The sequence below is a fragment of the Puma concolor genome, chromosome E4 (assembly GCF_028749965.1).
Source record: "Puma concolor isolate L17-30 chromosome E4, mPumCon1.1.hap2, whole genome shotgun sequence".
NCBI classification, from domain to species: domain Eukaryota; kingdom Metazoa; phylum Chordata; class Mammalia; order Carnivora; family Felidae; genus Puma; species Puma concolor.
In genome coordinates, this window is record NC_141683.1 from 32,001,135 (window position 1) to 32,025,995 (window position 24,861).

Sequence of the window (24,861 nt, forward strand, 5' to 3'; positions counted from 1 at the left end):
AATAAGTGATGGTGGTGGTGGTGGGGGGGAACATCAATGTAATAAAGCATTTTATAAATGCAAGATGGTATTAATTCTAGAAAGGATGCCTGCCCGATCTCACATTATCATGGGTAATCAATTCTTAGATGTGCAGGTCAAATCTCTCTAATGAGTTCCATTACAAGGAAGATTGAGACAGAACATATATTAGCACCATGGAAAAGCCCATTTATTTTACTTATTTATTTAAAATTCCTCTATACTGAGTTCTCTTGAAAGTCACTATAATAGGATTTGACCTGTGTGGATAATATACCTTTTATTTTCACACCAATTATATTTGTTTTATGAAATCAATTTGTTCTCAGTCATATTTCCCTGTGGCTCATCAGTTTCTTGTTTTTATCTGCTTTACCTAATCAACAATTATATTCTGCTATTCCATCTAAATAGCACTAATGCTGTTTCAGACAAAAATGTATATCAGTAATGGTTGCAAACTTAAAAAAAAATTAATCTCAAAGCACTTTAGTAAATGCACTGAACTTGGTTTTAAGACAATTTACATTAGCACAGAAGTCCAGTCTGTAATGGCCTTTGTCCAAATGAATGTAGCCACCAATGATCCTTACAAAAGGACAAAATTACACCCACAGACAGTGCTATCAAATTGTTACAGTGTGGCCATTTAATAATCAATCTAAAATGTTTACTGAATGTTAGCTCTAGGGAAGATATTGGACATCAACATAGTTCGTGTTCTCATGCTTTAAAAAAGAAAATCTGTAAACAATCTCAATCTTGGATCAGGGTTAATGGAGTCTGTCAAGAAATAAAAATATGTACTTAGAAATTCTAAAATCTCACACCTCTCATTTTTTTTTTCTGTCATTTTCTAAAATTTCTATAAACAGCTAAAATTTGGTTTAGTTGGAGGCTTGGCTGGACTCACAAGACTTTCTCTCTCATGATTTTTTAAGTGTTATTCAACTGGATGTTTCTAGATGTGAAACTCTGACTCAAATCAACTTCTCTCTTGGAGAAGAAATGTCAGTCATTGCCCGAAAATTTTTTTGTTGCTTCTCAGCTTTCTAAAAAAAAAAAAAAAGTTCTTGATTTCACGGCAGGTAGTGAAACTCATTACAGAAACTCATTCATTCCATAAACAACAGTAGAGCATTTTTTAAAAATATGCTACATCTGAAAGAGTTTTTACTATATGTATTTTTAATTCACTTGAAAATATCTTTGAAGGTACTCACTATTTTAAAAGGTGTATCTAGTGTGTCTATGTGTAATTTCAGCCTACTATGGTAAAACTTGTGAAAGGTCAAAGGCAACATCCTAGCAAGGGAGTGGAGGCTATTTTGGCAGTTTCCTGTCTGCAATATTGCTCTCAATTCTGAGAAGTTCTACAATAAATTTGAAATTGTCTTCTAAATTTATGTTGACTATCCTGAAGAAGTTCCATTAATTTGTCTCTGGGAAATAATCACTCTAATCAGTCTTTCAAGTGGTACTGAGTAGTTATTGCAAAAGTCTCTTAGAAAACTCTTATTAGAAAGTTTTATATTTAAATACTTGTTCATAATTTCCATTCAGTTTTCTCTTAAACATTCATATTCATAAGTGATTTTCAAATAATTCGATGAAATATCTATGTGTTATCATGGGTTTGTTACCAAGTACATAAAGAGTAAAGTTAAACTAACATGGTGTCCGTGAAGAGTAGAAAGCAAAAGAGATGTTGACCAAATTGCGTAGATTCTGGTCATAGCGAAAAGATAGAGCCTGGATCACTGTGCTACTTTAGTTCAATGCCTATTTATCAAGCTCTTGTTAATGTAAATACTAGGCTACACAGGTAAGAAGGTATCCAAAACATGAGAAAAACTTATTCTCCATCCTCAAAGTGTTCATAATCAAGTTGGTTAAAAATAAAAGTGCTGAAAGTAATTAACTTTTATTCAAAATATATGCTAAAGTTAAGAGACAACGATCTTTCTGCATGGTTGTAGGAAATTTTATCATAAAATCTTAAATGTGAAGATAGCAACCTCTTAAGTATGCACAATCCAAAACAAGCAGAAATTTCAAAGAATTGCATTTTCTTTAAAAAAAATTTTAACGTTTATTCATTTTTGAGAGACAGAGCACCAGTGGTGGAGGGGCAGAGAGAGAGAGAGAGAGAGAGAATCTGAAACAGGCTCCAAGCTCTGAGCTGTCGGCCCAGAGCCCAATGCGGGGCTTGAACTCACTAAGTGTGAGGTTATGACCTGAGCTGAAGTCAGACGCTCAACTGGCTGAGCCACCCAGGAGCCCCAAAGAATTACATTTTCAAAATTATCCTTCTTTCAATAATTTTCAGATAATGGATGTTCACAATAAAGACCAGAGAAATATCCTAAACTCAGAATTATAAAAGTAAACATTGGATTATATAAAAGTAAACATTGGATTATATACAGTTTAATTTTGGGATAACGTCTATGTTTTAATACCGACAATATTTGAAAATGGCAATCTAAGGATTAATCAAATGTATCAGTTCATTTTCAGAAAAAAAGAGACAGATCTGTATTAGTGTTCCTTGTTTTGTGTAATTTGAAAGAGTATTTTTAATCAGATAACTACCACGTGTTCTGATAGTGATGTCAAGTCATTATTATTTGACTATAATCCCATTCTCCCCAGTTATGAGAACATGTACATATTTTGAAAGGAAACACTAAGCAGGAAACCTTCAATGTGATCAAACAAGTACCTTCTGCTGGAGGACATTTGTTCCAATAAATCTACAGGCATTTGGAAGAACTCAGATACATTTCAAGTAACACTTTGGATCTTAAAATTCATTCATGTTATTCTCTGTGTTCTAGGGGTCACATTCATCAAATCAGTGATATCATTGAGGATGTAGATGGCACAGCATTAGCACAGTGGGCATAAGCGTTGACCACACGTTTTGGGTCAACTTAGTCCTACCTGTAGCTGCTTCAAGAATCTTCAAAATTAGAGCTGGTCTATTACTTTTTAAAAATTTGTTTTAAGTTTATGTATTTATTTTGAAAGAAATGTAAACAGCACAAGTGGGGAAGGGTCAGAGAGAGAGAGGGAAAGACAGAATCCTAAGCAAGTGCAGTGCCAGTGCAGAGCCTGATGTGGGACTCGAACCCATGAAACCTTGAGATCATGACCTGAGCCAAAACCAAGAGTCAGACGCTTAATTGACCGAGCCACCCAGGCGCCCCAGAGCTAGTCTATTCTTATGGCTTAAATGTGTTATAGTATGTAATCTTTACAGCAGACTTGAAAACCAAAAAAGAAAAAAAAATGTGGTCTCAAAGTCATTTCAGAGTAGTGCAATTGATGGAATACCATAATGCTTAGGGAGCTAGAGAGATGGAAACGAAATATTCCCATCAAACTGTAATTTCTAGAATAATTTGGAGTCTCATAACAAGAGTAGCTCATGGGATCATTGATTATAGAGCCATTGGTCCAATTTACAAGTGAGTTCTTGCCACTTGTCATCTTGAAACTTGGGCCTTTATTTCTTAGATCCTAATATGAATCCTCATATCATTTCTGTCCCACTCATCAACATCACCGTGATGACCTTTCTACTCCTTTCTTTATGCAAGGAAAATGAGGAGGGGCTTATTTTGATGTTGACTCATCCCCAATTAACCTTCAGGAGATTTGAGCCAGATGACTGAACCCTCCTTTCTAGGAAGGGCCATATCGACATCAGGGGTTTTGATTCATTCTGGAGAGGGACCTGGAGGGATCTATCCCAAATGGAACTGCTAAACAGATTTTAAGCTAAGCTAGTTTGCAGGATGGCATAGAATGGTTCCACGAAGAAGAGACAATTTCAGGAAAATAGCAAGGGAACATATTGCGAAGACTACAGGGAGGCCATGGGACACTACACTCTGACCGGGGAATTGGCACGAAACTTGTGAGGCACTCAGAAGCAACAGTGGTCGTAGAGACTCAGGTGCACGGGGCTACTTCCAAAGAGATTTCAAGTGTCACGAATGGTAGCCCCTGCCATTCTGCTCTCACCTCTCATTTTTGTGGGAATGACACTCTGGTGTAGGATTCCAAGCACCTATGATAACAGCTACCATGTGCTCCCCCAGAAAGGCCCTCTCTTTCTGTTTACTCAGGTCGTGGTCTCTAGTGAGCCTGTCAGTATGAATATTGTTATTTGTCAGCCGCCTCTGAAATGCTGACTGTGACATACACGAAGTCTCAGATTGTGTCCTTTGGTTTACTACTGTGTCTTTTTGCCCCCAATGCAGCCACTTTCAAGAGTTTTGACTAAACTGTCATCGCTTTCATATGGTTAAGCATTCTGATGCTAGAGTGGCATCCTACCTCTACTGACACCTCTATGGTTCCAATTGCTGAGAAAGTAAATGAGAAGGGAGACTTTTACTTAGCTCTTAGCTTTCACGGGTTTTCTCAATGGAGAGAAACGCTCCCTCTAAATTATGAGGAACACCCAAGAAAAGAATAAAGAAATCATCATACGGTAACAGTGCAGGCATCATACTCTATCTTGGCTCTTTGTATGTCTAAAAGTAGTAAAGGATTAAGAGGTTTGTTAACAGCAGTACACATCAGTTCTGAAAAATAGCAAAGCCTGTGGTAAAACTTAAAAAAAAAAGAAAAGAAAATTGTTAAAGCGATTTGTTTTGGGTCAAATTTACATAATCTAATAGAGCAAAAGAAGGCATAATACAGGTGTTTGCCATCAAAAGTTTTCATTTGTATTTGCTGGACTTATCCTAAAATAGGTACAGGTTATGATTTCACCTCAGAGAAAATGAAGTGTCAACACAACTAATTGAAGATATTGAGTTAAGGCTTTTTTTAAGAGAAAAATAAGAATATGTCACATTGGGCCCTATTACACACACAGTTCTGAGTCAAAATTAAAAGAGAACAGGGATTATCATAACAGCAGTATGACATATAGGTAAATATATGCTGGTAGTGCTTTGTTTCCTGCAGAGGACAAGGATTTTGTTTGTCTCAAACAATGCTTGCATAGTTCAGATTCTCGAGGCACTCAATAAATAGTACCCTTCTTTCCTGCTCAAGTTCTGAAATAAAAAAAGTAAGACAGATGGAGAGAGGATATCACCTTTATTACTGCTGCAGCTAATCATTTTGAAAAAAAATATGGCTTATACCTTTGAGCATGCGGGCTGAACATTATGGCATGAAGGTCATCCAAGAGTATATACATTCTGCAGGCAGACCAGTTCTTCAGGGAGAGAAACAGAGAGAACAAAAGACAGGCAGAAACACACGCACACACGCACACGCACACACACACAGATGCATGTATGCTGGCTCACATACCCAGTTTGTCCTTCCAAACTTTCCAATTAACTGCCTGTCGGAGTAGAATGAATAAGAGTGAAGAGTATTATGCAGGTGTGCCGGTAGAGTCACTGCCCACAGAAAATGAAGAGCAAGAGAAAGAACCTTTCCCCATAAAGATATACACAAAAGAAATAAAAGGAAGTAGAATATACAGAAAAAAATAATAAAATATAGCTTTAGAGTAAAAAAAATCCCATCTTCAATGATCTAAATTAATATTCTTTTTTATTTAAAAATTTTTTTAATGTTTATTTATTTTTGAGAGAGAGAGAGTGTGTGAGTGGGGGAAGAGCAGAAAGATAGGGAGACAGAGCATCGGAAGCAGGCTCCAGGCTCTGAGCTGTCAGCACAGACCCCGATGCGGTGCTCGAACTCACGAACTGTGAGATCATGACCTGAGCTGAAGTCGGACAGTTAACGACTGAGCCACCCAGGCGCTCCTAATTAATATTCTTAAAAACAGCTAACAAATAACATGTGTGTGTGTGTGTGTGTGTGTGTGTGTGTGTGTGTGTGTGTGTGTATAGAGAGAGAGAGAGAGAGAGAGAGAGAGAGAGTCAAAAGGAAAAAAATTCTCCATAAGGAAGAGTTGTGACCAAAGGTTGAAGTGATGGCCAAAAATCTCCTTTTAGAGCTGTAGGTAAAGAGCCCGTGGAGATTTGCATCAAAGGCATATTCCCTTTATTTTCCCCAGGACTAAGATATAGGGTTCCAAACTGTAAAGGGCAGAGTAAATTGATCCTTCACCCAAGGCCGCCCGAAGAAAATTGCTTCTCAACCTTCTGTCCACCTTTCTATCAACCATTCAACTCTGGTTTCACTATCAAATTAAACATGCTTTTAAATAAAGGATTCCATTCAATGTTTCTACAAAGGCTTCTACTAAAAGCACCTCACTATCCTAATAATTAAAATAAGAGGGCATTGCAAATATCTGGAAAAAAGTATTTTGTCATATGAAAAATTTTGTTGCCTGAGATTCGTGTTTGATAAAAATTCTTCCACGAATACTTAAAATTGTAATCACAGGAAGAGAACTTCTCTAACCAAGTCATTTCACCGTGCAGAATGAATTAATTTTTGCAGATACTGGAAACCATTTTGCTCAAAATATTGATGGAGGCATGGAATTCTCTCATTTTTCTCCCTCACTGTCTTCTGTTCTCAGCCTTTCCACTGATATCAACTCTTTGCCTCCTGGAGCAGCTAACAGCAGGATGTGGCATACAAGAGAAATAACCTTCACAGTTGCTGCCTTTCAGCACAGACGTTCTAGAGATGTAATAGTGACTCTCAGAATAGCCGGTCTTGAATGTTGGAATAATTCTAGTAGAAAGGTGAAGCCAACGCATCCAACTGATCTCTACTGACCTAGTTCTAAAATTATTCCAAGAGGGAGTCTGTGACAGGATTTGCCAAGGAGTTATACAGCAAAACCTACCTGAAGAGGCTAACTGGTGTTTAGATAACTATTTTTTCTAGTTTTTTAACATTTATTTATTTTTGAGAGAGAGTCACACACAGAGCACAAGCACAGGAGGGGCAGAGAGAGGGAGACACAGAATCCGAAGCAGGCCCCAGGCTCCGAGCTGTCAGCACAGAGCCTGCCAGGAGGCTCAAACCCACGAACTGTGAGATCATGACCTGAGCTGAAGTGAGCCACCCAGACGCCCCTAGATAGCTATTTTTAAGACATCCAACCTTTCTGTATCAGTCGTGTTCTCCAAACAACCAGTAGTGTGCATCAGCACATGCGCGTGCGTGCGTGTGTGTGTGTGTGTGTGTGTGTGTAGATAGAAGGAAAGAGAAAGACTGACTTTAAGGAATTGCTCATGCAATTGAGAAGGGTAACAAGTCCAAACTCTGTAATATAGTCTAACAGGCTGGAAACCAAGAGAGGAGTCGCAATTTCAGTCTGAAGGCAGTCTGCTACCTAATTCCCACAAAACACCTTGGGTTTACAGAGGCATTTATTCAATAGGTACATGTGGAGTTCTTTATTCTGGAAGTCCCATGTAGCTCTTATGTAAACACCTGGCTCATTCACGCAACCATGAAGCACTTGCTATGCATCAGGTAATCAGGGGTCACTCCGTCTTTCCAGGATTATGAACAGAGAGTATGGCAGGATCAAATCTGCATTTTGGAAGAATAACTCAGGCATCAGTTCAGATGAGGTAACATCACATTTGCCAAAAATAAAATAATGATCCAAACATGAACTATAACTTGTGTTTGTCCCAAACAGTTTATTCTCTAAACAAAATACTAAAAACACACAGCCGTTTATTTTCCTCTTTATTGTGTCCTCATTTACACATTTGGAGCACATGCTGAAGTCAGTGTAGGTAATTTCAGGCTAGATATAATTTTATTCTTGGAAGTATAAAAAGCAAATGCAGCCCACGTAAGGAAGGACTCTAGCTTGTTAATCCTAAGAGCATGTGCCTGGCTACTAAAGGGGCTGATGGTACCTTGGGCTTCCCAATGCCCGTGTAACTGCTCTGCCTTGCTCAATATCCACTTTGTACAGGAACATTGACAGTTTGCATTTGAAAATGATGCTATCTAAAGTGTAAGATGCTTTCAGATGTGGAAAGTGCACAATGCTGACATTCTAACTGGAAGTAATATTCTCTTCCTTTGCCACTTGTTTGCTAGTAATGCAATGGAACATGAAAGTTATACTGAAATTATAAATCGTTTGTTCTCACTAGAAATACAAAAATGGAAGAACGGTATTACCCTAAGTCCTCCCAGCAAGTTTGCCATATTTGTATTCATTGGGTATACAAAACAGGAAAACAACCTCCATGTGCTTATGAAGGCATGCATCTTGCCACATAAGCAAATACCTGATCACTTACGATGTAACCTAATATATGTGGCACATTTCCTAATGGCTTGAAAATTTATATTATTTTTTCTTTTTTTTCTTCAAGTGCTCAAAGCTAAATATGAGTACATTACCTGTGATAATGTATCATTATTGTGTACAGAATTCTCTAATCTACTGTGATCATTGAAAATTTATTTTTGCTTCAAAATATAAAACTAGGAAAAACAATGGAGATGTTTTAGTTTTTTAAATGAATATTTTCAAGCGTATACACAAGTGCATTTAAATTTAGGCCTTACTGTATATTGGAGTTAGTATATTTTTATACAGAGAACTTAAGTGTATAAACAGTCATAGTCCAAGATTTCCCATTATTATGGGAAGCTATTGTTTTCTTTTCCATATACCTCCCTAGTTTGCTTATGCTATTTCCTCCTATTGAAATGATTTTTCCCCGCTCTTCTCTGAATGTCCAAATGTGGCCCAACTCAAATGCCACCTTCTCCAATACGCCTCCCTATCTATCACTGCTGGACTTAATCTCTTCTTTAAACTCTAATAACCTTTCAGCTCTATCCCTTTCAGGGCACTTAACACTTTGTTTCTTGTGTTATTGTCTTTCATCCTTAGAAGACCAATCCTTGAAGGCAGGATCTCAATCACTCAGCAGAGTGCTCTTAATCTAGTAGGTGCAAAGTGAATATTTGTTGAAATACTGAATGGGTGGGTAAAGGACTTAGAAAAACTCCTGCGGAAATCTGAGAATTGGTTCTAAGAATGAAATAGCTCTAGCAATTTTAAGAGTACTAAATTTTCTCTGTCTAAATTGTAATAATCAAATAGTTGCAATTTCTGTATAAGCTGAATATAAAAACCTTAGAAATTGAGGGAATCAGGTAGGAGTTGTATCATTTTATCATATAGATTGCATTTAATTCTCATGACTACAAATCTATGATCAGTTATGGCCAGCATGGAACACAATGGTGACTTCTACAGATTTTAATGAGAGTATACCCTAAGTGTTAATTATTAAAAAGTACAGATAAAGAACTCATCAAAGAATAAACCTTGAGAAATCAGTGAATCACATAAACAGACATACTACTGCAAGATTAGAAGAGGTGACTGGGGTGTGCAAAAATAGATGTAATCTGAAGAGATTTTTATGGCTTATATACCTCTAAAACTGATTGCTAGTCATTAGTTCTGTTATTCCATATGTATTACGCACCTATATTTTAAGTCTGACACTCCTTTAGTTACTGAAAAGACAACGATAAGCAAACAAATTCTCTGCTTACAGTAAATACATGTATAAAATCAGTAAGGTGACAGGCAATGAGTGTGGTATGAAATTTTATATAAAGCTCTCAGGGAAGACCTCTATGATAAGATCATATTTGAGCTAAGGTTTGAATAAAAAAGTAGTGGGAACAATATGAATATTCAAAGAAAGCTTTTGAGACCAGGCCACAGCAAGTGCAAATGCCCTGGGGAAAGAATGTGCGTAAGGTGCTTGAGGAAGAGTAAGGTGACCATTAGAGTTAAAACAGAGTGAACAAAGGAACAGTGGCGGGAGATAATGTGAAGGTATGGGGTGGGGGAGATTTTGCAGAGCCCTTGCAAGACATGGTTAAGCTTTGGACTCTTATTCTGAGCAGTAGACTTAATGTGATTTGGCTCTAGACTTAAAAGGTCCACTATGATTTCTGGGTGAAGAGCATGTTAGGCTAGGTTGGTGGTGATGTGTAAGGATAAAGGATGGAGACCAGTCAGGACATTATGGTGACAATCCAGGCCAGAGATGCAGGTGTCTTGTATGAGGACGGTAGCAGTGGGGTGGTGAGGAATGGCTGGATTCTGGATATATTTTAAGATAGTACCAAGGTCAAATTATTCATTCAGATTTTTACTAAGTAGAATTCTACCAGATGTTGATTAAAGAAAAGTCCCTTTTCTAAGAGACCCCATGATATTGTATTTATCATGGCAATTATTTTCCCACTTACTCTTTGGGGGGGCTTATCTGTTAGGATGAATCCCACTTCTCAAAGATTCCTGGTGACATGCTTTGTGTCAGAAGTGAAGCCAGATCCCAGATCCCAGAGCTCCAAAGCTACTGTTCTTTCCACTTTTCACATTTTCCCAGGTTTTTTCTGCATAACCAGGAAGAGTTTTGAGCTAAAAGGTCATATGTAAAATATTTTTGGCATTAAGAAAAATTCTGAATATTAACTACATGGTTAGTTTCATAAAAAATCATGAGCATTTTATGGGGCGCCTGGGTGGCTCCGTTAGTTGAGCGTCCGACTTCAGCTCAGGTCATGATCTCACAGCTTGTGAGTTCCAGCCCCATGTCAGGCTCTGTGCTGACAGCTCGGAGCCTGGAGCCCACTTCAGATTCTGTGCCTCCCTCTCTCTCTGCCCCAACCCACTCACATTCTGTCTCTGTCTCTCTCAAAAATAAATAAACATTAAAATTTTTTTTTTAAAGTCATGAGCATTTTATTTTCAAAAGATTGTTGTAGTGATTTTTTTAAATTAATTTATTTATTTTGAGAGGAGGGGAGGGGCAGAGAGAAGGAGAGACAGAATCCTAAGCAGGCTCCGTGCTGCCAGTGCAGAGCCAGACAGGGGGTTCAAACTCACAAACCGTGAGATCATGACCTGAGCAGAGATCAAGATGGGATGCTTAACCAACTGAGCCACCCAGGGGCTCCTGTATGATTTTTTTTATCAACGTTTTGAATTTGATAGGCCTCAAACAATAATGCAATAATTCATATTTGAGTGATTTTTAACTCTATGTGGGAGAATGCTGACATTTGATTAGTGATATTTTCTTTGTTGCCTTGTTTTTAAATATGTGTGTTTAAAAATTAAATGTTATTAAAAGCAGGCCTGAAGATACCATTTAACAAACTATTTTTAAACGTAAAAATTTAAGTTTCCCTCTATTGACTAATTCATAATTAGTCAATATTGACATATTGACTATGGACATAATTCTTTATTGTGAAATGTTAGCCAAAGACCTGTCTATTTTAATTCTAAAAAATTTCTCAATCATCTATTCATTTACTTTAAAATATTAACTAATCAGCTAACAGGTTTTATTGTAATGGTAGTACATTTTACTGGACCATTAAGGGTCTACCCAGTTCGTTTTTTCCTGTTCTTGAATAAGGATTGAAGCAATTAAGACTCTTGAAGAGTCTTAGTTGCTATTATATTTAGACTGCTAAAGCATGATGCAAATGTCCGTATTTTAATCAGGAAATATGGACATTGACATTAAAAAATCTTCCCCCTCACATTCTTATGAGTCATTTTTCCTCCATAAGAATCCTTTCTGCGTATTTCTACTAGACCCACACCTGACTCAAATAAACTCTCAGCCTCTTGAGTCAAGCATTCATTTCTCTCTCTTCCCCATCTCATTCCTCTGAAAATTCAAAGAGAATTTAATGCATTGTGCATCTACAGATGGTCCCTAAAATGCTTGCCATCCAGGCTAGAAGATAGGAAGAATAACAGAGAATTGGACACAGCCCTTGCTTTCTGAAGACTTGACTCCTAAGTAATTGTTTTAAATGATCTGAGGAAAATCCCGCCATTAGCCTTGAGAAGCTAAATAATATCTGGTGACTCCTACCAGTTGTCTCTTCTTAAAGAGGGCAAAAAGGCATTTTGTTCAGTATCCAAAGAGAATTTTTATTTGGAGAATTCTCCAAAGAGGATTTTTAACCTCTTTCTGTCCCATCAAAGATAAGTTTCATCATCTCTCTTAAGATAGTTTCCCTTTGGATCCCTCTTTTTATTTTTTTTTTTTCTCAATGATTGTGCTAATTAATCTTTGACCATAGGAGAATTTGCAGATGTGAGTATAGAAGATGTGGAGCGTAAGAAATAGGAAACATCAACCATCTTCTACCAGGGCTGCTCATTCCATGCATATTTACTGGACTGAGAATATATTAAAATACAGAAAGGAACAGTGTTTAAACATGTATAGTCACCAAGGGCATTCAAGATGGCACTCTATATTTGTTATGTAGAGTATCGTTGGTCCAAGGATGCTTCCAGTGCCAATCCTTCATGTTCCCATACAGATGTTAAGAGGAACAAGTGATTTTTCCTGTCTTAGGAGATGCTATAATGGATGCATGTAGATTCACTATAAGTAGGATAGAATAATTTATTCTCTTAGAGCCACTGATGCTCAACCCTATCTTTCTAAAAATTGGTTTGATTGAAAGCCAGGCATGCTTAAACCCTGATTGCATATTTTAGATGTTTTCAAAAGATTATGTAAGAGTAGAAATTGGAGTGTATTATCCTCTGTGTCTTCTATTTAACGTTCTGTTCTGTTTTCAATGAGCATACTAAGTATGATGAAAGAGTATAATGAAATAGCTATTTGGTAGTTTTGTTAGGTTCCAGGGCCCAAAATTTTCTAATCCCATTAACAAAAAAATACATTGCCCCTCAAAACCACAAATATCTCAAATATTTCAGTTTCTGAAACTAATAATTAGCATTAGGAATATTTTCTCATAGAGCCTTACAACATAACCAAATAATTCTTCTTGAAATTATGCATGGAAATGTAGTAACAAAATATAAAAAATAAAGAAGTTTTCTTTTCATACTGTATTGACAATAAATTTCATAATCTACATGTTAACTTTGTAAGAGCTAATTATTAAAGAAAAGATATTGCTGCATTATATATAATTAACACTGTACGCTATGCTGAAAGAAAAATAAATGTTGAATGGTTTTGCTTCAGAAGCATTGTTAAAAGAAGAATTTTTATTTTCTGAAATTCTAATTTAAACTCGTGTAGCAAGTTTGGCTTGATCACTATATGCGGCCATGGAATTTACAAGAGAAAGTGCAAGGCATACCAGAAAGAAAAGAAAATCTGTGGTTTTCCTATTCAATACACCCCTTTCCTAGATGTGCAAACGGCTGTTGGTTCTATTCCCATCCTGTGAAATGTGGACCACAAGGAAGGAATCCGGGCTGCCAAATAAAAGGGCACGCCCCCTGTTTATATGAGCAATAAATACTTATTTAGGGAACGAGAAAAAAAAAAAAACAGAAACAAGCAGAGCTGATTTGTGTCCCATTCTCTGTGCACAATTTGACATGCCTATTCATCACTCTTCAATAAAAGTGAGCCGAAAACTTCAGGGATATTGTATCCCATGCAGAATAGAAATGTAGAATTGAACAGCATCGGTCCCCAAATGTTGTGCACACATTGTTCCAGTTTCCTTTCGTGGAGAATTTATGTACCATGTTTTTAAAGTTTCAATAAACCTTTTATCTGGAAGCAAATAAAATGTAACAAAATTCGTGATGCATCCTTAGGTTTTCTAAGCAATCTTTAAGTAAATCACAGCCTCTTAAAACGTCAGGAATTCTCTTTAAGCAATGTCATTCAAATTTTTCATTTACATTTAAAAACTGCAAATTATACTTTAAAGTTATTTTTACTCTTAAATTCCCACAGATTTTGTAAAGCAGAACTAGATCAGCTTCCGAATATATTTTGGATGCAACATGTTGCACCTGTTAAGCTACCAAGACAAACTCTATGCTTTTGCTTTCTAAAATTAAAACTTATACACATAATTGCCCTTCTAGCAAAGCAAATTTGGTTTTCTTTGAAGGAGTACTACACAAAACTGGTAGGAAAAGAAAATGAAAGAAGAATAATATTAATTAATGGCAGTAATAGTTCACCACTTGCCCTGATTGTAAGGCAAAAAATAGAAAGGGTGATGGTTATATCTTAGACATGTTCTCTTGTTCATTACAGAAGAATCAGCATTCCTGGTATTTATAGACCACGTACATGTCCAGTCCTGATCTATATTTATACTACAAATAAAATTTTAATTGTTACTCCAACGTAAGTGCCACCAAAACCACCATTTATTCATGCTTGGGTATTTAAAAACTGGTCTTCAATCTCAATAGTTTCTGCTGCTAGCACATTATTAACCAAATAACATGTTTTCCATCAATAGGTTTGGTATATTGCAGGTTGCATTGTTTAGAAAGATGACAATAACAGGAAATATATTGAAATGTGCTAACTCAAGCACACAAAAATGCAAGACAAAAAGAGCTCCAGAAACCTGGTTGAAGTTTGGAAGAATCTCCTCGTTTTGAGAAGTGTGGAATAGTTTTTAGAGTTTTGTTTGAAGATAACAATGAAGCTCAAGGGGGAGCAGGGTGGGGGGTATTGAAACTGCTACATTCCCTGCTAGAGAATTGGACCAATACCCCAACTGTTTCCTAGCTCTTCAGTCAATGGTGTAAATGGAAATTGCCCACCTTGCACCTGACAGTCATAGCAGAAATTTCCAGCTTATATTGGGAATTTGCTAGGTGCCGGGTAGACCACAGGAGCTACTAATGATGTTAGAAGGCAAGAGTCATCATGCAGTCAAGAAATAATTTTGCCGGCTTCCATTCATATCCAAGTTTTACCTATTTGAAATACCCTTTAGAGAAAATTTACAAAGGGCTAAGTATATAAATACACACGTACATAAATAAAAATAAAAAAGGGAAAGGCAGAAGTCAGGTGATAGATTTTCGGTGTTTCCTGGGGCAGTTTCCTAAAACACAAATGAAAACTAGAAAACAGTGCCATCAAACAAGAAGCCATCAAACCTAGATTTATGTGATGGACAAACAGAAGAGTGAAATTCATATGCCGTACACAAGCCACTTGAACCCAAAGTGTCACCATTAGAAAATTTACACAAGTCTAACTTTGCTTTATCTGTTTTAGCTCTTGGATCAAAATATTGTTCCAAGCCCAATGTAATACTGAGATTCATGTCCATTATATTTTTTTCTTTCCAGACTGCATTTTTAGGAAATGAAATTGTAGTTAGTACTTTCTTACATAAGCAAGATGATTTACTGACTCTGTGGCAATTATGTGCAGAGCTCATTGTTATTCTCTTGATAAATGCACCGAAATTTCCCCATCAGGTTCATCTAAAAACTAGTACATCGCGCTCTGATGGAGTCAAAGGAAAGAGGGGAGGTATCCTTGCCAGGCATTGGTGACCCTATTCAACCCACCTGAGAAATAAGTGTAACCAGATCTTGAGTGGCTCTGGGATCATTTTATTGAACAATGTAACTCATATCATCTATATCATCTTTAGGAAGAACCATTTCCAAGAACAATTTTAAATACTCTGACATGAGTGCATACAATAATGAGTCTGCCTGTGAAGACAAATATTTTTAAGTGTATCTTCATTGCTTCCATATAAATTTATGGTTAATAATTAATAGATTTTAGCTTATACTTAAAGTCTTTCAAGAAAATCCTTTACCTAAGAATTTTGGAAAAATATTTTATGTATTTCAAAGCATCAATTTGCAAATGGCATAATCCTAGGACTAAACCTGCTGGGCTTTACTTTTCTTTAAGGATCTAACAAAAGAGAAGTGTGATGACAGTTCTTGTAATTTAGGATTTATTAATTTATGTTTTTCTTACAAAAATTATTTTGAATAACTGCCATATTCTTCATAATCAATGTGTGTAGTTCATCCCCTACTTCAAAAAAATCCAAATAAGTATGCTTTAAATTTAATCATTTAAAATTTTACACACTTTTCTTGCTCTTCTACAAACTTATTACATTTTACAGCTTAGAAAATATTTTACTTGCACTTTCAATTAACAAAGATTTATCCTTATATTTTTCCAATTCATTTTTTGTTTAAATTAAAGATATTCATTTTGTGGGTTTCAAAATCCACAATGACTAAAAGATTCTGGAGATAAAGTGGGTCACATTTACTTTTCCTTATCCACACATATATATAATATGAAAATTCACATTTATTTTTAATTAGACTTAACTCTGCTTTAAATTTATATTTATTGCAGATTTTGCTAGTTCAGTTACATGTATGTATATTACACATGGACAAGTACCACTGCCCCTAGTACCCAGAATACATTCTATTCTCATTGCTCTAGTGTTCAGATGTGACTTACTAGGAGCTCACCAGGAAAACACATAGCTCTGGCTGTGTAACACAGTTTAGATTTCTCCTTATTACACTAGAATCATCAAAATACATCCTTTAATTTGCAGTGTAGTTCATCATAAAACAAAAACATTTCCTCTCTTTTGCCATAATTTTTTATTTCCCTATTCATCCTCTAAAACCAGAAATAAACATTTGATAAAGCTTCATTTTGCACTTAGCAGTTCTTGGATGGATAATTACCTTTAAAATGTAGTAAGACAGTGTCTCTTAAAGGATTGCCATTTATACCTAAAAATTAACTGCAAATTAAGTGGCTACTGATGTAAAAAAAAAAAAAAAAAGAGTTAAACAAACAAATTCAAATCGAATTCAGTGTTTCTAAGAAGCAGGGAAACCACATATCACATCAATTTGCTGCTTCCGAGGTCAGTACTAAGATCAGAGAGCCCCACTGTATGATACAATTGGAAGATAAAGACACATTACTTCCCAGGGAAGCTTTGTCTGAAGCTTTAGCACAAGTGGGTCAAGTTCCCAGTGATCCTTTGCGCCTGTCTAATTAATGACTGTTGCATTTAGTTTGCCTGAGACTTTATGATTATATACCCCCTCCCACTCCAAATAAAACAATCTTACACACACCAAAATTATCCTATTAAGTGTTCTCATTTCCAGAGTTTGCAGTAAGAATAGGCCTTAAAAATCTCATAATAATGGTAAAAAAAAAAAAAAAGATTGTCCTCCTTCATATTTATTTGATTGTCTAGAAATTCTGTTTTCCAGAAATAAGGCTTTTCTGCCTAAATGTTAAGCACACAAATAACCTGAGATCACTTCAAATACTAACCAGTGGGAGAAAGGATTACACTCTACAAGCGTGTGTTTGAATGGTCAGAAATTGACTTGAAATGTAAAATTAATGATCATTTACTCTGGAGTTTTATGTGAGTATTGCATAAGTCCGTGGTAATGGAGCCACTGTGGTGTAACCGTACAATGATGCATTGTTTCATTTCCCACGTTTCTGTGTATATGTTACTGTTTTCAGTTTCATTTGTCAGCAAATGTCTGTTTACCCCGCTTCCTGTTATTAATTATGGGAAACAGGTTTTCTTGAAATATATTAGAGACTCTTTTAACTCTTGTCCAGACACTTCCAAGGCAAGATATTGATGATTCCTTTAATGTCTGTACAAAGCCGGAAACTGAGTTAAAATACATTGTTGTCTCACATAGCTTACAACTTCTTATCTCTCCCAGAAAAAAAAAAAAAAAGGACAAAAATAATAAACAAATCACAGCAGCTTCTGTTCCTAAGACTAGACACTGAGATAACAGAGTTGGATACTTTCTTCATTGGCCACAACAATTAATTAACATTTCACACTGTGAATTCTGAACTCAACCCACAAAAATGTTTCAATGATCAACTCATAGTCAAGTGCTAAAACACAATAAGATATATTCTAACGTAAGTGAATCCATAAAGAGACAGAAATACTGATCATATTATTGGTGTATTACAAAGCTTTTTATGTAGAAACATATGGTCAGTCCATCTAGCTCTGTGTCTTTGAAATAGGAGCAAATATACTTGCATGCATTAAAATCATAAAGGAGCCAAAACATCTGGAAGTTTTAGAAGAAAAGCAAAATAGTTATGGGAGGAAAGTCCAGATTAAAAAATGCAGATGTTTAATTGGGCTGTCAGTTATGTTACGAGGAAATAAGGGCAGAAATAACCAGAAGCCACTGGTGGAAAATTAAAATAGTTTCATGAGCCATTGCCAAGCTAAAAGCAATGAAGTCGGTAACATAATATGGACAGGGGCTTTCTAAACTGAGATCTGAAAATGTTACCATGTGCAATTTTGTAAATTAGCCATCTCCCCCCAAAAATCTTTTTCATTAAAGCACAATAAAAGTTTTTCAGACTCTCCTTTCTCTCTTCAGTCATTAACATCGGGCAGTTATTTGGAGTTTGGCTTTCATCAATGACAAGCTCTCCCCCCACACTCCTCACCCCGTTTGTGAGACCCTCTAATACTGCTGAGTGGCCAGAAATTACAGATGCAAGAAGAGCTGACAAATGACTGCCAGGCCCCTCCCCCAGTGCCTCGATAGTCAAAGCCCCTGCCGGAACATGCCTGAAAGCAGTACACGGAGAGACAAAGACACAAAGATTCCATTTTCTCAGTGAAAATAGATTTCATGTGTAAAACACTAGTGAGAAAAAATTGAAAGCTGACACATATGTGCAATTTTAGAGAGGCAGGGCTGAATATTTCAAGAAGATTGAAATTGCGTTTGATTGCATCAAAGCCTAACAAATGTTGTTTAACCTAAAAGTCTTTTCAGTCTGTAAAAAGACATTCAGTGGCAAGATATTTTATTTTTTTAAGCACATGGTTAAAAAAGAAAAAAGAATCTTGAGCTCAGTAGAGAGATGTTGATTACATACTACTGTTGCATAAAGAATTAACACTGGCTCACATCACTGGGTCTACAAAATAAAGGGGGAAAGTTAAAAAAAAAAAAACCTATTGAATCAAAGGGTTCAGAAAGATAATATTAAATCCTTATGAGTATGTTTCCTATAAAAAGAATCCCCTCCCAGCAGCCCCAGGGTATCATTACTGGAGAGGCAGCGAGTGGTTTATTAGAGATTCAAACCTTGGCATCTGAGCCTTGCCAAGCATGCAAGTTTTAGCTTGTGAGCCCAGGGCCCTTGGCTTACACAGTCCCTTCTGGCATCTAACAGTGAGGGCCGTCTGGTTGGTCTCCACACGCCAGGCAGTGTGTGGGTGCAGGGGCTCAGCCTGGGAGACAAAGGAAGATCATCACTTGCTATGGAAGGTCATGCTTTGTGTTTTTCTTCCTACCTAGATTCATACAGGCCAGGGTAACATTTAGGGATGAAAAGAGAAATGTGTGAAAAAGGAAGAAATAACAAAATGAATCAGGGAATCCACCCATAACGTATCTTCAAGTGATATTATAAATAAATACACAGAGAAAGAGGGGAAGAGAGAGAGAGACAGAAAGAGAAAGAGAGAAATGGAGAGAAAGAGAGGTCAAAGGTTTGATTTAAAATAATCTTTTCAGGGGCGCCTGGATGGCTGGGTCGGTTAAGCGCCAACTTCTGCTCAGGTCGTGTTCTTGCACTCCATGAGGAGCATGGAGCCTGTTTCAGATTCTGTGTCTCCCTCTCTCCCTCTCTCTGCTCCTTCCCCGCTCATGCTCTCTCTCTCTCTTTCTTTCCCTCTCTCTCTCTCTCTCTCCTCTTTCTCTCTCTCTTTCAAAAGTACAATAAACATCTAAAATTAAAAAAAAATAATAATCTTTTCAGGGCTGCTTGGGTGGTTCAGTCGGTTAAGTGTCCGACTTCAATTCAGGTCATGATCTCCTGGTTTGTGGGTTCAAGCTCCACGCCGGGCTCTGTGCTGACAGCTCCGAGCCTGGAGCCTGTTTTGGATTCTGTGTCTCCCTCTTTCTCTACCCCTCCTCTGTTTGCTCTCTGTGTCTCTCAAAAATAAATAAACATGAAAAAAATTGAAAACAAATCTTTTCATGCAAGGAAGGGATTTCTCCCACCTGCCTTCTTAGATTTTTAACTTTGGTTTGTGTTTGTAAATCTTTAACTTCATATACCATGCAAAGCAAATTCAGTATATGAAAAGTGACTGAGATCATTTTTGTTTATTTTTTAAAAGTTTGTATTGAAGTATAATTGATATACAATATTCTGTTAGGTTCAGGTGTACATCATAGTCATTTGCTATGTTTAGTTACTGTCACCATAGAAAGTTATTACAATGTTATTGACTATATTCCCGATGCTGTACATTATATACCCATGACTTACTTATTTTGTAACTGTAAATTTGTGTCTCTTAATCCCCTTCACTTATTTTGCAAACCTCCTAAACCCTCCTCACTCTGGTACCCAATAGCTTATTTCCTGCAGCAGTGAGTCTATTTCTGTTTTTTTTATTTGTTTTGTTTTTTTAGATTCACACATACGTGAAATCATACAGTATTTGTCTTTCTCTACCTGACTTATTTCACTTTGCATAATACCCTGAAGGTCCATCCATGTTGTCACAGATGGCAAGATTCCATTCTTTTTATGGCTGAGTAATATTTTATTGTACGTATACACCACATCTTCTTTATCTGTTCATTTATGGATGGACACAAGTTGCTTCGATATTTTGGCTATTGTAAATAATGTTGCAAGGAAGAAAGAGGTACATATATATATATATTTTAATTGGTGCTTTTATTTTCTTAGATACTTACTCAGAAATGGAATTGCTGGATCATATGGTATATATGTTTTTTAATTTTTTGACGAATCTCTGTGTTGTTGACCAGCGTGGCTCTACCAATTTACATTTTCACCAACAGTGTATGAGGGTTTCCTTTTCTCCACATCCTCACCAACACTTGTTATTTTTTGTCTTCTTGATGATAGTCATTCTGACAGGTGTGAGGTGATGTCTCATTGTGGCTTTGATTTGCATTTCCCTGGTAATTAGTGATGTTGAGCATCTTTTTGTGTGTCTGCTGGGTATCTGTATGTCTTCTTTGGAATAATGTTCTGTTTAGGTCCTCTGCCCTTTTTAAAATCAGGTTGTGGGAGGTTTATATTAAGCTGTGTACATTCTTTATAATTTTGAATATTAACCTCTTATCAGATGTATGATTTGCAAATATCTTCTTCCAATCAGCAGGTTGCTCTTTTGTTTTGTTGTTGGTTTCCTTAGCTGTGTAAAAAATGTTTTAGTTTGATGTCATCCCATTGGTTTATTTTAGCTTTTTTTTTTTTTGCCCTTGTCTGAGGAGACTGGTTGCCCCCAAATATTTCTAAGACCGATGTCCAAGAGCTCACTGCTTACGTTTTCTTCTCTCTCAAATTGGGCCTGCTTGCAATCCTGACCCAATCCATTCAATAGCATGCTGTCCTTCATTGATAGGCTCAATATTTGCCGAATAGTTGGAATTTACTTAATATGTGTTGAAAGTGTTAGACCATTAACAGGTTAAAATGTAGTTAATACCAGCTGTCAAGGGTTATAGACCAAAGAAGTGTGCTGGGAATATTTTAATTAAAAAAAATTACAATAAAGTTTTTAAAAATTGAAGACACATTTTGTACTCTGCCACTCCCTTTGAAGCCCCTATAGTTCTTAAATCCCTTTCATCAATAGGAATATCAGAGAGAGAGAGAGAGAGAGGGAGAGAGAGAGAGAGAGAGAGAGAGAGAGAGAGAGGAAACTAATTACTTCATAGTCTCATAAGAGACGGCTGGGGGGAAATGAGGATATTAGGTAATTCCTATGACCACTAAAATGCTTTGCACAAACTCTTTATTCCCACAATATTCATATCAGGATGCATTCTAGCTATCCTTTCCCATCAAATGAAAATACTAGACAGCATTTTGAACAAGATATTTATAACATTAATAAAACTGATATTTCAATTAGGATATTAAAAATAATCTAAGAGTTAAAAGTGTTCACCTATTTGCCATCAAAAAGGAGTGGAATATATATTTGGGAGTTTGGGAGCATAATTTATTATGCATATTCAACCCTCTGTAATTTTAGTGAGTTTCTGAGTCTCAGTTTCCCTGTGTATAATATGAGGAATTTTGTCAGTCATAGGAAATTGGGGATTAATCTTCTAAGCCGGTGTTGGCTCCAAAGTGCTAACATGCAGTGTGCTCAGTGGGACGGGAGTACAAAACTTTTACTGTGTTTTTATGTATTTGTTACTGTTTATTTTTGAGAGAGAGAGCGAGAGCGAGAGAGTGAGAGCTTGTGCATATGAGCAGGGGGAGGGGAAGAGAGAGGGGGAGAAAGAGAATCTCAAAACAAGCTCCACATTGAGTATGGAGCCCTACGTGGGGCTTGAACCCACCAACTGTGAGATCGTGACCTGAGCTGAAATCAAGAATAGGGCACCTAGGGGCACCTGTGTGGCTCATTCAGTTGGGCATCAGACTTTGGCTCAGGTCATGATCTCACAGCTTGTGTGTTCCAGCCCGTGTCTGTGCTGGAAGCTGGGAGCCTGGAGCCTACTTCAGATTCTGTGTCTCCTTCTCTCTCTGCCCCGTCCCCACTCGCACTCTATCTCTCCCTCAAGAATAAGTAAACATTAAAAATAAAAAATAAAAAATAAAAAAAGAATAGGGCACTTAACCTACTGAACCACCCAGGCACCCACTGTTGTATTTCAATTTTTAAGGTTTAATATGAAGAGAAACCTCATGTCATTAATAGAGATAGGAAGCCCCCGGTGAATTCAGTAAAATAAATCAGGCAAAAACTATGTAATTACCACACCACACACCGGTTAATTGATGTCTTGGTACACATTTCAGAATGTTTCTGTAACTTGGAATCTGATACTCTGTGATTTCAAATTTCTTGAAGTACATGTCACATATTTACATTAACTTTCTCCCCCCGGTAGTCATTTTTCTGCTAAGTGGATATGCACAGAGTAGCTGAGCGAGCCAAGATGAATCAGCATAAGGTCCAAAACTCTGAACAGAAAGAACTAGTTATCTTAGGCCCCGCCCCTCCCTGCCAAGCCCACCGCCTCAGAAGACTTGGGAATAGCAGCGGAGGATGTGCGAAGTGGTTCAATACACGTCCTAGCGGTCCCAGCCCAGGACAGTGTCAGCCACACCTCTTAAGTTGTGCTTCCTCAGTCCCCAGCGCATGACCTCAGGTGCCGATGAACCCAGAAGAAAATTATGAAAATGAAGCATGTTGTTATATGGAGGATATTGGGGAAACTATTGATAATCTTTTAACAGAAATCTATTATTGAAGACAGAATGTGTATGTCTAACCTGAAAAGGTCAACAAACTTATTAATTCTAAACAGTGTTTCCCAGAATAATTTTTTAACCAAATAATAGGATTCCCTAATTCAGTAGTAAAAAGGAAAATAATACAAGTTCTTGTCCTCATTTAACCTAATTGAAAGGGAGAACACCACTTTGCTTCGTCACATTCAGTATTTTCCTTTCGGAAAATTCAACTGCTATCATAGACTAGAATAATGATATAAAATCGCATTATATTATTTAGACAAATTAGTCTCTTTAGAGAAATTAGATGATGAAAACAAAGCAAAGATATTTAATATGTCTGGGAATAAAATCTAGATTATCTATCAATTGTACTAATAGTAGGTAATATTATAAAAATCTTTTGAAACATGGAGAATACATCCAAAGGAAAATGAATCCTTATAATTAATTAGCATATTGAAGGTAGCCAAAAGTGTTTGTTTTATATTTTCAGGGGTTTCTGGTTTTTACTTGACATTTTATGGGGAAACCCAGACAATGTTTTCTAGGGCCAAATTAGTAGCCTTAGAAAAGAAAAAAAAAAAAAAAAACTTAGGCTATGAAAAGTTGGTAGATCTCTGTGGATTGTTGGATTGGAAAACATCCCCATAAGAGGATAAAAATCAATTTTAGCTAATTTGCTTAGCATGGCTTGAGTTTCACATAATATTTCTTTTTGTTTTGTACAGGGATCTTGGCAAAATTAGCAACAAATCCATAAAGGAAACTGAAAGCAATTGGATCTCCATCTTCAGTGGAGTCCCACAAAAGTTGGAGAAATACGTTGTCTCCAAAGAGGATACAGCTGTACCCTAAAATTAGGACATAATTAAGGTATGAAATTTCTTTTAGTTCATTTCTTTAGTTTGGTTGCAATGCTTTGTTCTTTCCATTACAGATAATTTTTTCTTTTTTTTCCCCCAGTCTCTCTCTCTCTCTCTCTTCCTTTTCTTCCTCTCATTAGCAAATGTCTTTTATAATTGATCTTGTTTACTGTCCTTTCATCAAATATATGCCACATCACTCAGGCGAGCCATCTGACAGGGCACCTAAATACACATTAGAAAGTACTGGGAGCCATGCGTCACTTTGACTGTCTCATCAGGGCAGTTATAATAAGCATCTTGATGCCACTGAAGGCAATGCTGTATTCAGATAATAGCCTTCATTTTTACCCTTTTTAAATATAAAAGTAAACCTTGAAGCATTTGAAGGACCTAACTAAACAACACACATGTGGAAACAGACCAGGGAGCCTTTGAAAAAAAAAATTTCTATGTAAAATCTGTAAAGAATCTTAGCAGTTTTTCAAAAAGACCTCCAGATACATGATGCCTGTGAATAAGACACATGACCACCTTAATTATGAGAATCATTATTGTAGGCCCCCTGGGCCATTTTTGCTCCCAGCAGGATTTTTCTTTCCTCATCCAGAGTTTCCGGGGATGTCTACTATTCTCTGTGTGTAAAGCACATTTAAGTGGTCCCACAAAGGTGCACTAATTAAACACACACACACACACACACACACAAACACACACACACACCAATAACAACCAAAAAAAAAATACAAAACACTTTGTCAAGTGGTCAGACAGACTGGAACTAGAGGATTATAGGTAAGAGGGATAAAATGAAGGGTTGAAAGCCATAATTTCTATTTTTGTGGTGGTAACCGCATCAGCTGTTGGAGTCAGGCAGTTTAAAGATATGGCTACTT

The 24,861-nt window shown here is 36.6% G+C and overlaps 1 long non-coding RNA gene across 1 annotated transcript in view; it reads left to right on the plus strand.

Annotated features, from left to right (window-relative positions):
- The window catches only part of LOC147572558 (uncharacterized), a 39,056-nt gene extending 14,580 nt beyond the window's left edge, over nt 1-24,476 (plus strand). The window contains exon 2 of the long non-coding RNA XR_015246224.1: nt 23,831-24,476. This is a non-coding gene — a long non-coding RNA (uncharacterized LOC147572558). The remainder of the gene's footprint in view (nt 1-23,830) is intronic.
- Nucleotides 24,477-24,861: the final 385 nt, after the last annotated feature.